This window comes from Cricetulus griseus, chromosome 2, assembly GCF_003668045.3.
Source record: "Cricetulus griseus strain 17A/GY chromosome 2, alternate assembly CriGri-PICRH-1.0, whole genome shotgun sequence".
NCBI classification, from domain to species: domain Eukaryota; kingdom Metazoa; phylum Chordata; class Mammalia; order Rodentia; family Cricetidae; genus Cricetulus; species Cricetulus griseus.
This window is the reverse complement of record NC_048595.1, coordinates 142846957-142864471: the sequence shown is the minus strand read 5'-3', so window position 1 is coordinate 142864471 and position 17515 is coordinate 142846957. Positions and strand designations below refer to the sequence as shown.

The 17515-nt window shown below is 36.8% G+C and overlaps 1 pseudogene; it reads left to right on the top strand.

The window, feature by feature from the left end:
- The first annotated feature begins 982 nt into the window (after positions 1–982).
- Positions 983–2270, top strand: LOC100754657 (annotated as a pseudogene).
- Positions 2271–17515: the final 15245 nt, after the last annotated feature.

Below are 17515 nucleotides of genomic sequence, written 5' to 3'. Positions count from 1 at the left end.
TTCAAACGAAAAATATTGCTATTATTTATTGTTAGTGTGCTCTGAAATAAATTTCTTGAACTTAATCTTCTAATATGCCTGATAAATTCAAAATCTTAATGATAGCTCCCAAATCTTCCCCTCAAAACACCACAATCTCCAGTAACCACCAGGCTTCTTTCTACTTCTTCAAGATCAAATTCTATAGATTCCATCACGTAAGTCATGTGTTAATTTGTTACATTAATTATTCCATGATATATATGTATAGATGTACATACACTAAAACAACATTTTGTTTTTGTTTTTTATTTTTTATAAATATTTTCATTTGAATTAGAAACAAAATTGTTTTTCATGTCAATCCAGTTCCCTCTCTCTCTCCTCCTCCCCTGCCTCCCCAACTAACACCCTACATATTCTTTCTGTTCCCCAGGGAGGCTGAGGCCTTCCATAGGGGGTCTTCAGGGTCTGTCATATCCTTTAGGATAGGGCCTAGGCCTACCCCTGTGTATCTAGGCTCATGGAGTATCCCTCTATGTGGGATGAGCTCCCAAAGTTCATTCCTATGCTAGGGATAAGTACTGATCCACTACAAGAGGGCCCATAGATTTCCAAGTTCTCCTCACTGACACCGACATTCATGGGGTCTGGATCAATCCCATGCTGGTATCCCAGCTATCAGTCTGGGGACCAAGAGATCTCCCTTTAAAACACCATTTTGTGTCTGATAAGTAGACAATTTGAGCTGCTAATTTGAAAAACATTTTTTAAAGAAGTACAACACAGTATCAGTATCTTAAGATTTAGGCTTGGTTGATGATAGAACCATCTCTAGTTAATGTTTTAAACAAAATGTGCAATATTTAGTGTCTTATGAAGATTTCTATACATGCAAGCAACTGTTCTAACCCATTGTCAGAAGAAACAACGACCTATTTCTGTCAAGAAAAGTGATGTTTCCATGAACTTACTGACTGAGATGTGAGTTTCAAATGCAGGTATGTCAGCTGTTTCCCATGCATTCTGCACCTCCAGCCTTCCTTTGATAAGGGCAACAGCTGAGGTTCTGAGCATTGGAAGAAAACTGTATAAGAGTAAGGCAAAAGTAATCTATGAATTATCAGACAGTTTAGGAAGAGACCTCCTGCTATCCAAGGACCAGATTATAGCAGGAAATGAAGCTAGATAGAATTACATAGAAGGCAAGGCTGCAATTTCCAGTAAGATCACCACCTGAATCTTTCAGCTGTTATAGGAAGCCTGTAACAAAACTTTTTTCACCAGGAAATGTGGGGAGACAGTTTTGACTACACCCCACTATGAAATGACTCCAATTGAATAGGTGTCCTAAAGATTAGCAACTGTATCTTTTCTCAAAGGAACCCTGTTGTAAAACCGGGGTAGAAGTTTTACCCACCAAAAGTGGAGATTTTCTTCAATGATGATGCCATAGTGATCCACAATGGTCTGAAGAGCAACTCATTGCTACAAAATTTTGTTTTGTTTGACACATTATAGACAAGACTGAAGCCAACATCATGAGTCATGTTACACAAGCTATTTTTTGAAATCCTGCTGCCCCAGAACTATACACTGGTTGATATGAAGATTAGAGTTGGAATCACTGTAATGACCAAAGAGATTGTTCTTGCTGATGCTATTGATAGTGATTCCTGGAGTCTCTGGCCATTGGGAGATCTGAGCCAGCAGAAAGAGTCCTATTGTGACCTCAAAGAAGTATATCTGGAAGGACTCCTGATGGTACAGAAAAGTTTTGAGTGGTTTACAGATTGAATGGAGTTGCTTCTGAAGTCAGTAAATGCAGGACTTTTTGTTGATGAGTTCAAATTCTGGCCTTGGTCACTGAGAAAAAAATCAAAAAGGCATTTTGAGACTCCATATTGAAGTTTGAGTAACATATGCCCATAAAGGGTAGGATGAAACATTAAAGACTAAAGCAGAATATGAAGGGGATTTATTTACTTATTGTGTTTGTCATAGTGGTAGGCAGAAGCAGTGGTGTGAGCTCACTGATATCTGACAGTACTGTGTGTTCTTTGAATAGAAGGCCTCCTATCCCACCAGACTGGGTTGCTCAGGGTTTGTGTTTATCCCTTGGATTGTCTGTTTGTCTTGGTTGTTCAACTATAAATTTTCCAGGAGGATTAGCCCAGTTTGCTGCAGAGATATTTGGGTTAAACAACCATTTGACCTGGGCCAAACTTTGAGCAAGCACATTGAATGCATGGATATACTTAAAGCAAGCTTACAAAAAGAATAGGGAATGATAATTTGTTACAAAGTAATTTTAATTTTTAGGAGAAAAGTTACATATTCCTAGTTTGGATAAGAAAATTCAAGTAAGATAATATTACATCAGAGAAAATTCAGTTTACTAGTGAACAAATGGTCCTCTAGATTAATGGGTTGAGAAATTACTGATGGCTATTTGTTGTTAACATTTTTTAGCTCTTCATACAGATGTGTGCCTGTTAATTCATCATCCAAAGGCTGAGGAGGCAGAATTACTTTAACTTCAAAGCCACTGTATTATGTAGTGAGACCCTTTACAGAAAAATAATCTTTATAGAATTAGGAAGACTGGCATGGCATTGTTAAATTATATCTCACCCACTGTATAAGCATTGTTGGGTAAGTATTTAATATTAGCAAAAAAATATCCTTTATGGGGCTGGAGTGATGTCTCCATTGTTTAAGAGATTGTATGGTTCTCTTGCAGAAGACTTGAGTTTTGTTCCCAGCATCCCATGACTCTCAATAACCTGTAACTCTGTGTAACTCTAACTCCAGGAGATCTGACCCCTCTGGCTTCCTTCTGCATCCAAATTTTATTACACCCACACCCTCCACACACCCACTCCTCCCCAACCCCCACACAAATAATTTAAAATAATAAGAAAATTAAGTATTATACCTAAATGTTAATGAGGATTTTTGATAAAGCAGTGCTTACTGCTTGATCTTCTGTAATTCATGTTTTCAACATTAAAATGCATGTGTTGTGCATGGTAATGACAATAAAAAAACTACAAAACAAATCCAGGTCGTCCACATTTCAAGGTGGACTCCTTGACAAGGATTCCTTGTCACTGAACTGGACCTGCATTTATATTTTCAAATACACAAGGATGTGAATATTTAACTAAGTACAGTAACTTGCATAAGATATTTTTGGCTTTCCTTTTAAAAGATAATATTATCTAAAGAATATTCTACAAAGACAACAAGTTGCTGATTTGTATTGTTCCTGTCCTTTGGAAGGTATCACTAAGCTCCCAGAAATGTCATACCCATGGTTGGTAAAATAATTTCTGGACTCAAAAGCAGTGAATTTTGAGGTATATACTGTACTTCAGCCATAGAAAATTCAGAATATGACTTAAATCCCTAGAACTATCTGCAAAATGCTAGATGGCATGTGCAGAAGATAATCTTTGCAGGAAATATTTTCAAATAGTCAAAGTAGTATAAAGACTGGGTAGTCTTACAGATGACACAACCCTTTGTACTGATACCTTTAAGCATCGCTTAAACAATTTTATATGAATGAATATGAAAATACACAAGCACATATACAGATTTCTACTAAATGCAATATTGTGTATAATAAAAAGGAGATAGAATTGTGTTATGTTTTTTAAGTAGCTGTTTAACCTTTATTTTTAACCACAATATGTTTATCATAAAGGAAGGCAGGTTTATTTAATAGTTATGTCTCTACATATACAAGAAAGGTTCTTCTTTAAAGGTCTTCCTTTAAAAGAAAATTCTAATCACCTGTTGATTTGTGCAAAACTCTACTGAGGCAAAGGCATTTTGTGTGTGTGTGTGTGTGTGTGTGTGTGTGTGTGTGTGTGTGTGTGTGTATGCAGTGTGGTTTGCTTTATGCTTATTGTATACATGCGTAATAAGGACAACCTTTGAAAAATTTGGTTCTAAATGTCAAGAGCTAAAAAGAACTCTATCATGTGTGTTATTAATATGTTTCACTATCTAAAAGAGTATTCCATCATGTAGTAGGAATGTCACATTACCATAATTTTCTTATATCAAATGCATGCATATAGCAAGTCCATTATGACAGTGTCTGCCATGAAAAGAGAAAAATCCTTATATACTGAGGTTTATGATGTTGAACTGTCCAATTCACTTTTAGAAACAGATCATTGTTTTAGGAGTAATTCTTTTGTAATATTTTTTTAGAATTTTGGTGCATATAAACAAACTACCTAATGTCCACTAAGTACAAAGTAAATTATAAGAGTGTTGGATAATTTTGTTTGTTAGGAATAAATTAAACATAACATAAAATGTACAAAATTGTATTTCTGGTTAATTTTGTGTTAAATTATGTATTCAGAAAATAAAATAATGATTATACTTTTCCTTTAGCAGAATAGTTAAATGACTTTAATGAACTTAAAATCAAATATGTTGTATGCAGTTTTTAAGGATCTCTTTAAGTGTACTTGAAAAATTCTATCTGTTCACCCAATAAAGTAAAAGTGAAATATTTATATTCTGCTTTAATAACTTCAATTCTAAGGCTTAGAAATCTCTTAAAGTTTAAATTTAAATCATATCTGGAATAATAAAACTTGTCAGTATTCAATTATTTAGAATCTTCAAATTTTGTGTAGTACACTACTATCTAATGCTATATTTATAAAAGTATGAAAATATAGTTATGTAATTTATATATAGATATTGCTAGATCATCTGACTCATACACCAAACCATACATGATTTAGTTTAAACTTTCCAGTTACTTGTATTTCCTTGAAACCTTAAATTCCATAGTTAGAAAATATATCTATTACACTAAGTTTTCAAAAATTATGAACAGTATAGAAAATCAGCATCTATCTTCCGAGGCTGCCATGTCTGTTGGAACAAAGATGAAGAGTTTGCCAGAATTTCCATTGTAAGCCACCTGCTCAGATGATTGCTTGATGTGCGGCTTCAAGGTCACGAAATAACTTGTGTTTTGTGTGCACCTGCACAGGCTGAGACATACCCTTCTCACCTCTCCATACTTCTGTCTGTGAAATTTCCTACTCGCCACCGGATAGCTTTAAAGGACTCTCTGTGCTGCCACTCTAAGACAGATACCTGTATTTCTCCTAACTGTGACCTTATGTTTCCAAATTAGAGTAGACTAAATTAGGTCAGTGACTCCCTGTGTCTATTGAATAATGACTGAGTGTGTTTTCTCTAAAATGGGTCCTCCAAGCCACACACAGAGAGCAATGGTCTTTCCACCTCACTTAGCATCACCTGTCACTATGATTCTCTGATTCATTCTTAGTTAATACATAAGTCATTGACAAGTATGCCTTGAAAATTGCTCATCCTTGCATGACTATCCAGCCCTTCCACTACCCAGGCCCAGAACCAGAGTAGTTATTCCACCCCAAATCCACCAATCTGTAATCTTCTGGAGCACGTGAAGGGCTGGTCTTGCAGACCACACTGCAGAAATTCCTCAACACCGGACAACAGCAGGATAGCCAAGAGGAGTCCTAAAGATTGCCCAGAATCAATTAGTAGAATCCAGAGGCCCCAAATCAGACCAGTGACTCATTATAAAGAACACTTGCAAGTCAATATATGGACAAGAGTGTTTATCGTGTGACTCACTATGTCACACTACAGCTTCCATGATGAGATTACCCCTACCCCCTTTCCCTTTTCTATTTTCTCTTAGATTTTATTGGGGGGTTTACTGCACGGGCAGAGGGCAGATACACAGGGCCAGAAAATGAATGATGAAGATGCATGATGTGAAGGGCACAAGGTATAAAAAAAAATTTAAAAGAGAAAATTGCTCACCACTCTGTCTTCCCACTATTCAGCTGATCCCAGAGGACATTGCTGTGTGCCTGGACAAGTTACAGTAGACCCTCACTTTGTTTCGTGGCTAGTTTCGTTCTCCCTATGCCATTCTTCACCTCATCCCATGTTGTGTCACTGTTCACTACTAAAACACTCCAAAGCTCTTGTTTCTCTATGACATGCAAGCAAAATGATTTTGCTTGGGAAGGGGAACAAAAAAGCAAAATGCATAATGGGTGGGTTGTGAGTATGAACAAAGAATGTGTTGGACATGTTTGAAAACATCATGATGAGATCTGTTATTCTGTATGCTAGTTAAGAAGACTTATATATGTTCTTTCAATTTAAACCCCCTTTTCTTTCTGTTACCACTTTTTTCCTTAAACAACTGATTCACTTTACTGAATTAATTATTTACAAAGTGTTAGCCCTGTCTTACTTGTAACACTGCACATAGAAGAATTTTCTCTCATTGCTAACTTACCAGTTGTCTTATCTAAACTGCCCTGGCAGTTATTCTCTGATTCATTGAAGAGGTCATTTCATGCAACCTTTTGATAATCTGTTATCATGTGAAATTACACAAGATGAATGTATTGTTATTTACTTTTCAAATTTTACTTCTCCAAGTAGATTATGAATTCTTGAAGATAGATTATGTGCCACCATTTTTGACCTTTATATTGCATCATCTTCCAATGCTGAGTGAGTCTAAGAATTTAATGTAAGTTTCAAAAAGATCTCTCAATGTTATAGACTACAGAATATGTTTATTTATTTACATTGGAAACAAACTTGTTTTACATGTCAATCCCAATTCCCTCTCCTTCCCTTCTTCCCCTGCGCCCCACCCAACCACCACCAGCTCCCTATCCCATCTCTTTTCTGCTCCCCAGGGAGGGTGAGACCTTCCATGGGGATCTTCAAATCACTCCCCAATATGTCTAGGCTGAGTGATTATCTCTCTATGTGGAATGGGCTCACAAAGTCCATTTGTATATAAGGGATAAATACTGATTTACTACCAGAGGACCCATAGATTGCCCAGGTCTCCTCACTGACACCCACATTCAGGGGTACTTGATCAGTCCTATGCTGGTTTCCCAGCTATCAGTCTGGGGTCCATGAGCTCCTTATAAGTCATCCTAGAGCCTTCATCTAGTATCTGATGCAAGCAGAAGCAGACACCCACAGTTAAACAATGAACCTAACTTCTGGAATCCTGCAGAGAGGGAAGAGTGATGAGTAAAGGGGTCAAGACCAGGCTGGTGAAGCCCACAAAAGCATCTGGCCTGAACAAGGGGGAGCTCATGGACTATACAAAATATTAATTAATGCTAATTTTTGCTTACAATCAGAAAGGATATGGAAAATTTAGAATTAGGCCTGCATCCATATATTACAGAGGGCAGCTGAACTGAAGTTTTATCATTCAATGAGACTGGGATAACAGGATAATGCAAAGCAGGAACCAGACTGCACTCAAACACAGTAGTGGTAATTGAATCAACAATGAGGAGAGCTATGATAATGAGTATGAAAGAAAAGCTTACCAGAGATCCTTATACTTTCTTAGGATATAAATTACAGTGTATGATTTTTTCACTCTTCTTGCAATTAGAAATATTATTAAATTTGATACAGCACAGAAGGTTTTCAAAACTGAAATAGAATTGGTAGGGACCTGTGATGCAGAGAAATCCAAAACCATGTAAAAATGGCCCCAGGAAGTAGAACCACTCAGCAAGTCTATGAATGTGCCTGTAAATGAATGTTTTTGAATAATTTAAAGAGATTTAGTGACCTGACCCTCACAGGAGGCAAATCCTTGGCAAACTATGAAAGCAGATACCTCTGATGCAAATTGGAAGTTGGAGATAGTATTTGTAATGGTGGTCATTACTGGAGTGATGTGGGAAGCATGGTGGTGGGGACAGAACATTGTTGCTTGGTTAGGCTCTGCATTAGGTTAAAGAGGAGAGCACCAGGGAGATGCCAATTATTTTTAAGATTCATTTTTAGCTTTTAAAATGTGTTTATGGTGTGTGTGTGTGTGTGTGTGTGTGTGTGTGTGTGTGTGTGTGTTTTCCCCCTTCCTGTTTGATGTTATGTATTCATCTAATTATCATTTACATTTCTTAAATAGAAGTAAAAAAATGTTTCACATTCTAGGAAAGGGTAGCCACTACAAAAGAATAGAATGAAAGTCCCTATAATAAAATAAAATAGAAATCAATGAAATGAAAACACATTCTGGGTGTTTTATGACTTATATTGAGTTTTATTATACAAGTATGAAAAAATGTTCAGTTATTGGTATTAGTGCCAGAAAGTTTTGTTGATATTTACTTAACAATATTGAGCATATCATAACAAACACAGCCTTCATTTTTTCCCTTGCAAGTCTAAATTGGGCTGTACTTACATGAAGTTTTCAAAGATGAATAGCACCATTTATCATATTTGTGTCCCAGGAAACCAACATGGGGACCCAAGTCATACTCTATTTTGAGTGGGTGGCTAAGAAAAGACAAGTGAATGATTAGGTCAGGGAAAACATAGGTATGTAACTGTGCAAACAGTGTGAACATTGTTTTTAAGGGTCACTGTTCTTTTACTGGTACATGAGATGCACTCAAAAGACATAATTTATCCTCTTTCTTCTAGGTTGCTACACCGCATGACACATTGATGACTTGTTGTCTAAAAGTGGTGACAATGTTCTTCTTTTAATCTTTTTTATTATTTTTAAACAATATGTAACATATTTATTTTCCTTTATATATACACACAAACCCAATATTTAGAGAAGTAAATAAAAAATCATTTATTCAATAATGAAGACAATTTGCATGCACATTATTGTAGGGAAACTGGTAGCAAGAGGATGGAAGTGAAGGACTACAAAAATCTGTTCAACTACCAAATGGGAGAGTCCGTGTTTCCTGTGTTGTGTATTTCTCAGCAGGAAGTCATCATGGATGCAAAATCAGTAAGTATGTTGATGATTTCCTGCCTCCCTCTCTACAAATGTTAACTCCTATCTTTGTCCTTCCAATCTGCTTTGTTTCAATGGCTTAGGGGAGTTAAGAAAAGGAATCTGTTCTTCCTGTGTTTAGGCAGTCATGTTGGTGAGACTTTATCAGGGTAGCTTTGGGATTGACTGGCAGACGCAATCTCACAGCAAACTCTCTTATCTTCTGGTTCTTACAATTATTCTTCCCTCTTTTCTACAATGTTCCCTAAGTCTCAGAAGTTGGTTTGTAGATGTATCCTTTGGGCCTAGGCTCTACAACTCTCCATTTTTTTATTGTAATTTTTGTTGTAAAGAGAAGTTTCCAGGACAATAATAATAGACTTAGCAAAGTGGATGGACAATGGTGGTAAACTACAAGGTCTCATTCCTATGAAAGAACTACAAGCAACTCAGGAATGCTGAGAGTGGGAGAAATAGTCTACTTACCTAGGAAAGAGCACAGCAGTTGGTTATCCAATAGGAAATGGGTAGAGCAGGCTTAGTCTCCCTCTTTGCCTGCCTATGGATCAGGATATAAGCTCCCTGTTACTACTCCAGCACCTAGGCCTACTGCCACGTTCCCCACCATGACAGCCATGGACTCACCCTCGTAATGGTGCAATGTTAGTCCTCTGGATGCTGAAACACAGGGATTATCAATCAGGACACACTTGAGTGGTAGCATTGAGTTGGTTGACATTTGTTTATTTATATATTTATTTTTGGTTTTTCGAGACAAGGTTTCTCTGTGTAGCTTTGGAGCCTATTCTGGCACTGGCTCTGGAGACCAGGCTAGCCTCGAACTCACAGAGATCTGCCTGCCTCTGCCTCCTGAGTGCTGAGATTAAAGGTGTGAGCCAACAAGGCCCTGCAACACTTGTTTATTTTGTAGAACAATTTGATGTCCTCTCAGTCTAAATTGAAACAAGTATTTGTTTTGTGAAAAGTTTGCATTTTTAGCTTGTGGCATGGCTCAGTGGATAAAATTAGGAAACCTGAAGACCTCCTCCTTAGTTTGAACCCTGGGTTCTGCATGGGACAAGGGGAAAACTGGTACTCCATACATACTTGTTGCCATGTGCATTGCACCATCCTAACACAAATAAATAAATGTAATTTCAATGAAGGAAGTCAGTTACTGGATGTTTATCAAGGTTATGCTAAAAATGTCATTATTACTTTTATTTCTCAGGGATTATGTAGCACAATAAATCAGGTTAAATTCTCAGTCTGTAATACATGTGTGGTCACCTTTGAGACACAACATCTGATGACAAGTACTAGTTCATATAAATATATTCAATTTTTGAAGATGTCCATCAATCCTTCATGTATAAATCAGCATGTGTGTTCAGAGACTCTGGTCTTCTATACTTGGGGAAAATTCTACTTTTGTCACACCTAGGCAGCTTTGCATTTCTGTAGAATATTCCAGTACATTGTGTCTCTTAACTGTGGTGAACTTACTCTACATATGAAATTAGGTAGTATGCCTAGGGGTACTGAGACATAAGACCTGGGCATAGTAAGAGAAGTACAAATATCATGTATTGAGAAAGAAGTTAGAGCCATCAATAATATTACTGTTTTACACTAAAATGCTGTTTGTTTTATAAAGATCTTGAAAAAAATTGAGAATGGTTATCAGCAGGTTATTTTTTTCTTCACACAGAAAGCATCTTTTTGCAATTGATTATTAAAATTACAGTAATATTCTTGAGTGAGATATTTCAACATTGCTTGACACTTCTGACTCTGACGTTTCTGCAACCTGATGGTTGAGAAAATGAAGTTACATTTATGTTGTAGCTTTTGCACATTTTGGTCCCCTAAATCATGAGTAGTTCCTGAAAACCAAGCCCATAACAATTTTTGTATTTCTTTGTCACTATTTCTGTAACAATAGCTAATACCTAGATCAACAAGGACTAACTAATCCTGCCCAAACCATCTACTCCTTTGTAAGTCTCTGCAAGCTATGTAGCCTATAACCTCTGAGAGGGGTTTGTTTTCTGTGCATAATGACTTTCTGCTTTGTGACAACATGAGGCCCAAATACCACTGTGTCTTCATGGAAAATAAGTTATGCCTGAAACTGGAGTCCACACAGCCCACTTTTCAACCCTATAGCTTTTATTCTTTAATTTGCATATTTTATTTTATGTGTGTTTTGCCTGCATGCATATATGTGGCCACATGTTTGACTGGTGTCCAAGGAGGTCACAAGAGGGTGTCAAATTCCTTGAGACTGGACTGTGGACAGTTGTGGGTTTCCATGTAGGTGATGGATATCAAACCTAGTTCCTCTGGAAGAGCAGTAGATGCTACTAACCACTGAGCTATCTCTCTATTCCCTAACTTTTATTCCTACCACATGGTCTTTGGCTCTTTTGGAAGAGCTCTTGTCCATCAGTTGTTACATTTGGTAAATTTTTGATTGTTTTGTTTGTATAAAATTCTCTGAGTAGCATTTGCTTATGTTTCCCCCTCACATTAAATAAGAAATTCCCCACTTCAGTACCAATCCAAATTTTACATAATTTCTACATCTGTAACTGTCTTAGCTGTTCTATTGCTGTGATAAAATCCATGGCTATAAACAACTTTGGTAGGAAAGCATTTATTTTAACTTACAATGCTCATGTAACTCCCCATTGTTAAACGAAGCTAGGGAGAAACTTAAACGAGGCAGGATGCAGGAGCCATGGAGGAGTGCTGATTACTGGCTTGCTCTACATGGCTTGCTTTATCTGCTTCCTGGTAGTAACCAGGACCACCAGCCTAGGGGTGACAACACCCATGGTGACGTGGGCCTTCTGGTATCACTCACCTATCAAGAAAGTGCACCACACAGAAACAGCTGACCTGAACAACGGGGAGCTCTTGGTCCCCAGACTGATGGCTGGGATACCAGCATGGGACCGATCCAGACCCCAGGAATGCGCGTTCAGTGAGAAAACCTCGGAAATCTACTGGACCTCCTTAGTATTTCAGTACATATCCCTAGCATAGGTGTGGACTTTGGGATCCTATTTCACATAGAGGGATACTCCCTGAGTCAAGACACATGGGGATGGGCCTAGACCCTATCCCAAAGGACATGATAGACTCTGAAGAATCCCTATGGAAGACCTCACCCTCCTTGGGGAGCAGAAAGAATATGTGATAGGTATAGTCTTACTTGGGGAGGGTGGTGGTAGGGGAGCAGGGGAGGGAGTGGGAACTGGGATTGACATGTAAAACAATTTGTTTCTAATTTGAATTAAAAAATCTGCAAAAAAGACTAGAACTTATTTCTTATGTAACTATTTTTTTTTACCTGATAAACTCTTTGAATGTTTCTCTTCAATGTGTTACTTCTATCTACTCCTTTTGTTTTTGTTTTTGTTTTTGTTTTTGTTTTTGTTTTTTGAGACAGGGTTTCTCTGTGTTGCTTTGGAGCCTATCCTGGTACTCACTCTGGAGACCAGGTTGTCCTCGAACTACAGAGATCTGCCTGCCTCTGCCTCCCGGGTCTATCAACTTCTTCTATCTAATTCTATGCTGCCAACTTATTTAGATTCATGTATGTGAGTATTTGTTTTTAAATACATGGGCAATTTTCACTTAATGTAACATTTTCAGGCATAAATGAACATATTTTATTCTTTTTAAAAATTATTGAGTAATTTCCCACCTCATCTGCATGCTATATTTTTTATTTAATATTCCTGTGGTGTATATATATATATATATATATATATATATATATATATATATTAACTTATACATTGTGTATTTTAGTAGTGCTCACTGAACATGGTTACCAATGCCCTCTATGTCTTTATAAACTTCAAATGCCATCTTTAGTATCTGAAAATTTGAAATATTATATAATATCATTCATAGTTTTATGTTTTTTTAATTTTATATGATACTTACAAGGTCCTTATATACTATGAAGACAACATGGTTCCTTATTTCCTCTAAAATTTGTTAATGCAAATATTTATTTTATAGCCTGGAGAGATGGCTCAGTGATCAAGTACATTTTCTGTTCTTGCAGAGAACTAGAGTTCAGTTCCCAGTACCTCCTGTAAAGTGCCACACATTCCCTAGTTATTTCAATTCCAGGGCATCTAAGACTTTTTGCTCTGTAGACATTTGTATTTCATGCACATTTTTTGATAAAAATACACATGCATATATTTAATTGAGATAATTCAAAAAATCTTCAAAAATATTTAATTTTTCTTTCATATATACTTGTTTTAGAGACCTAAGTCTTTAGTCAAGTTGACAATTTAGAAAATAAAATCATAAAATTTTTCAGAATATAGAAAAAAGGAATAGACATAATACTAATTTTTGAAAGATAAAAAGCATCATATGATACTTTATTTCTATATGCTGTAAATATATATTTCTTTTATTGGTTGATGAATAAAGCTGTTTCAGCCAATGGATCAGCAAGATATAGTCAGGCAGAAAGTATAGGTGGGACTACCAGAATAGGAGAATTCATGAAAGAAGGACATAGAGAGGAGTTGCAAGGAAACACCATGTAACCGCCAAAGGTATAACATTCCAGAGCATTATAGGTAAGCTACACCATTGTGGCAATACAAAGTTTAATAGAAATAGGTTAGTAACTAATAGAGAGCTAACTAATAAGAAGCCTAAGCCATATGCCAAAGAGTTTATAATTAATATAAGCTTCGGTGTGTTTATTTGGGACTAAATGGCTGTGGGACTGACAGAACAGAAACATCTGTTAATAATCATAGACCACAATACTGGAGACACATCAACCTTAATAACAATTAATACATTTATGTTGGCCAGGGCTCTTTAGGAGACCCTCAAAATAATACAGTTTATTGATGTTGCCTTTGGTTATCTACCAAGGAGAGGGAATGGAAAGGGAGTCCCCATTGTAGAAGACATTACACAGTTCAGACAGAGAGTCCAGGGGCCTCAGCATTGGTACTGACCTGAATTTTACCACCATGAGGATCAGCTTTCATTGTACTCAAAAGCAGCATGCAACTTCCAAAGGAAGGAGGCAACCAAAACTCTTACCCAGCTATGATGCCTATGAAACACTATAGCAACCAACATTGCTGTTGCTGTGATAACAATGATAAGGGTGCAGTAGTGGCTCACATATCTAAGAAATATCCAAATGGACTTCAGAACCACTCAACAAGATCCCTCTTATTCCTTGTGCAATAAGACTAGCAAACAAATAATGTTAGTAAATTCATGACTATTAGAGTAGAATCTACAATGGCTAACATACAAAAGCAGCATAATCCTCAATAACAACCTAAAAATATGTGCCCTTATCCCCACATATGGGTATAGTCTTCACTCCCAACCAGGAGTGAACTCTTTGCAACAGTTAGAGTTCACCACAGAAAACTACAGCCAATCACCATGCAGAGCTCCGGTGCTCTGTCTCAATGGATAAATCTACAAAACACTTCCAATGCTTAGGGAACATTATAGAAAAGGAGTTGGAAAGATTATTCGAGTCAGAGGATAAGGAAGTTAGCTCTGATATTCTCTCTCCTAATAATATCAAAATCCATAAACATAAATTCTCATTATCATGCTCCCTTAACATCAGCTGAAAAAGGATACTAATAAACATGTCAAAATGGATGAGAGAAAGCCCATGAGGCCTCCCTCAATCCTACACAAAATTCTACAGATGGCTGACCAAAGCTGGGAGCAGGAGGGGTGGCCCTCCACATGCAAGAGCACACTGGCCATTCATTGCCCTAATGTCAGCTCTGAAAAATACATATGAGTAATGTAAGCATTCTACAGGTTGTATTTAGGAATACAGATGTATATACAACTATATGCATGTATATGTATGGAATAACAAGTAATGATATAAAGAGGCCATATATTTGAAAGAGAGCAAAGGGTTTATGTGGAAGGGCTTGGGAAAAGAGATGGGAAGGGAGAAGTACAATTAAATTACAATCTCAAACATAAACATCAATAAAATAATTAAGAAAGCTAGAATCTGAAAATGTGGGAAATTAATTATTATTTAAGATTTAAATAATCAACTATTATTTAAGGCCTTCAAAAGGCCAAAATATTCAAAAATGATAGAGAAACATGTTCAAAATACAAATAATCATTTAGTTTCCCTCTTTGTGCCTTCCTCACGAACCATGTCCAACAGGAGTGTCAGCCTGGTTGTTCCTTCCTTCCTTCCTTCCTTCCTTCCTTCCTTCCTTCCTTTCTTTCTTTCTTTTTATTTTGAGTCAGGGTTTCTCTATATAGCTCTGGATGTGTCCTGAAAATCACTCTGTAGACCATGCTGGTCTTGAATTCAGAGATCCACCACCCTCTGCCTTCCTGAGTGCTGGAATTAAAGCCATGTGCCACTACTGCCTGGCTCAGGCTGGTTTCTATACAGATTACAAAGAAAACACTAATATTTTAGAGTAGAGATTTAACAGTGACATTTAGTCATTTCAACATCTCTAGGAGGACTAGTGGGACTGGTGGATATAAGAATGTAGCTATCAGGTTACTGAATTTTAAAATATACCTATGTCCTCATAATGTTAGAATACATAGTAGAGGGATTTCATTGATATTATTAATTTTACCAATAAATTGACTATGATTTATCAAGAACAATTGTCTTCCTGTGTGAATATGATTACTTTAGGTGAATTCTAAAAGGTTATCAGATAGGTGAATTCTAAAAGTATATCATCAGAGAGGGTCATGTTTGAAGGGTAGTCCTGCTGGGTTTGAAGAAAGACAAGATTATTTTGAAAACAGTTACAGAGAGTGGGGTATGGTGGAGATGAGGAATGGACACTCCAGAAGTCAAGAAAAATGTGGCAGAGAGCAAAGGGAATAGAACTCTTTAGACATGGCAGCCAATCTCTGTCACCACAGAGTGAACTTCAAGATGAAATTTGGTCCCATTTTGAACACTTTACTCAGACTACCATAGTATTGAGATCTGTATCCAACTAAACTGATCTAGAATTCCTAATGTACTAGGAGAGAATAATTGTTCTTCCTAAAACCCCTTAGCTTGTAAAAATTTTTATGTAGAAAAATAAAACACTGGCATAAAGTGGTGTATACCTAACTCACCCCCTTCAAATATGTTTATGCATATTATTGTGGAAAATCTTTGGGTATTGTTTGTGGTTTTACAAAATGGGTTCTTGCATTATATCTATAACCGACCTTTAATATAAATCCTCCTGCATCAGCCATCAGATTGTAGCCAGGCATAAATATCTCTAATTGCAATTCTTTCTAAAGGAACCTATAATACTATTTTGACTTTCTAGTTCTTGTGTGATTGGAAAATAAATAGAAAAATAGGGGGATACTGTTTATGGAATATGGCATATTACCTTACATATACAACATGCAGTCACCACAAACTAAGTTTCATTTTAAAAATCAATGTCTGATTATGTCCCAGTTACTTATAGGATATAATAGTAAAAACTGTAGATTATGCATTTCTGGATTTGTGGCTAAAATAAATCTATTTATAAAACATCACTAGTACTGTCTGGGTTCAATTATTTGAACTTCATTCTGGTCTTTTTATATTAGCTCTACCTCTTTTGAGAACCTGGCAGGACTATATATTCTTATAAAATATTTTGAGGTCTAAGCATTTGGCTAAAATACATAAAATACATAAAAGATAAGGTTTTTTGAGGTGGTTCTGCTGGGAAAGGCACTGGCCACAAAGTTTGGTGATCTAACTTCAATCCCTGGAAAACATATGGTGAGAGGGCAAATTTCTAGAAATTGTTCTCCATTCTTTATATGTGCATTGTGGCTCACACACACACACACACACACACACACACACACACAGATAAAAGATACAAAACATCAAATACAGTGATTTGCATGTAATCAAAACAATATTTAGAAAATAAGTTTATAAATATTACATGGCTTTTGCATTTTGAACAGAAGAGATAAATTCCTTAAAATTGCTTCTAAAGGCATGGAGACACTATGCATAAGCTGGGGAACCAGCATTGGACTGAACTAAGCCCTCTGAATGTGGGTGCCAGATAGGAGGCCTGGGCAGTCTATGTGTCCTCTAACAGTAGAGCCAGTCTTTATCCCTAGTGCACAAATGGACTTCGGGAGCCCACAAATGGAGGGATACTATTGCATCCCAGAGACAGGAAGGGTGCCCTGGGCCCTTCCCCGAATGATATGATAGACTTTGATGATCCCTCATGGAGGGCCTTTCTATCCTTGGGGAGGAGGTGGGTGTGTGTGCTGGTGGTTGGTGGGGAGCATGGGAAGATGGGAGGGCGAGGGAATGGGGGATGGATATGTAAATATGAGTGCTTCTAAAATAAAATAAAAAAATTTAAAAATTACTTCTAAAGAATCCTATTTATTTATTATTTACTTATTTTTTATTTATTTACCTGTATGGGATTTTTGCCTATGTACATGTCCATGTACCATGTTCATGCAACTCCCTTAGAGGTCATAATTGGGCATCAGATCATCTGGCCCTGAAATTACAGATGGTTGTGAGCTGCCAACATGAGTACTGGGGTTGGAACCTTGGTCCTCTGGATGGGAAACCAGTGCTCTTAATGTCTGAGTCCAGGCATCTTGTTTGTTTTATAATGATGTCTCAGG